The sequence below is a fragment of the Equus quagga genome, chromosome 2 (assembly GCF_021613505.1).
Source record: "Equus quagga isolate Etosha38 chromosome 2, UCLA_HA_Equagga_1.0, whole genome shotgun sequence".
NCBI lineage: Eukaryota > Metazoa > Chordata > Mammalia > Perissodactyla > Equidae > Equus > Equus quagga.
This window is the reverse complement of record NC_060268.1, coordinates 107,960,243-107,961,093: the sequence shown is the minus strand read 5'-3', so window position 1 is coordinate 107,961,093 and position 851 is coordinate 107,960,243.

The window sequence follows — 851 nt, the reverse complement described above, 5'->3', positions numbered from 1 at the left end:
AAGTGTGACCCATACACTGGGAAAACAAGGAGTGGGCAACAGAAATAGCTTGTGAAAGAGCCCAGATTTCACCAAGTCTTCAAAGCTGCCATTACAAATAAGTTCAATGAACGAAAGGAAAACATGCTTAAAGAAGTATGATGACAATGTCTCATCAAAAAGACAATTATCAATAAAGAGCTAAAAACTATAAAAACGAATCAAATGGAAATTATGGAGTTGAAAATACAGTAACTAAAATGAAAAAGTTACTAGAGGGGCTTGACAATACATTTGAACTGAAGAAGAATGAGAGAATTAGAAAAGAGGTCAATATAGATTATGTAATCTGCAAAAATAGAGAAAAAATGAATAAAAATGAACAGACCCTCAAAGTTGTGGGACACCATTGTGCACACAAATATATGTGTAATGAGAGTACCAGAGGGAGGGAGAAGGAGCATAAAAAATATCTGAAGAAATCATGGCTGAAAACACCCAGTTTGCAGAAAACATTCATCTACACATTCAAGAAATTAAATGTACTCCAAGTAGGATATATACAAAGAAATCCACACCAAGATATATCATGGTAAAAATGCTGAAAGCCAAAAACAAAGAGAAAACCTGGAAAGCAGCAAGAGAAAAATGACTCGAGGACTTCCTGCAAGCTAGTGACTCTGCAGGGAGGACCTCTCCCCAACTGAGGTCCCAGTTTCCTCTGCCACTCTCCCTGAATCCCCCAGATTAGATCAGCTCTTCCAGTGGTACCAAAGCAGCAACTACTTCACCTTTTATAACCTCATTTCACTTCTAGTCAGGCTTTTGCCACATAATTTGTGGGGCCCAGTGCAAAATAAAAATGAGGGGAT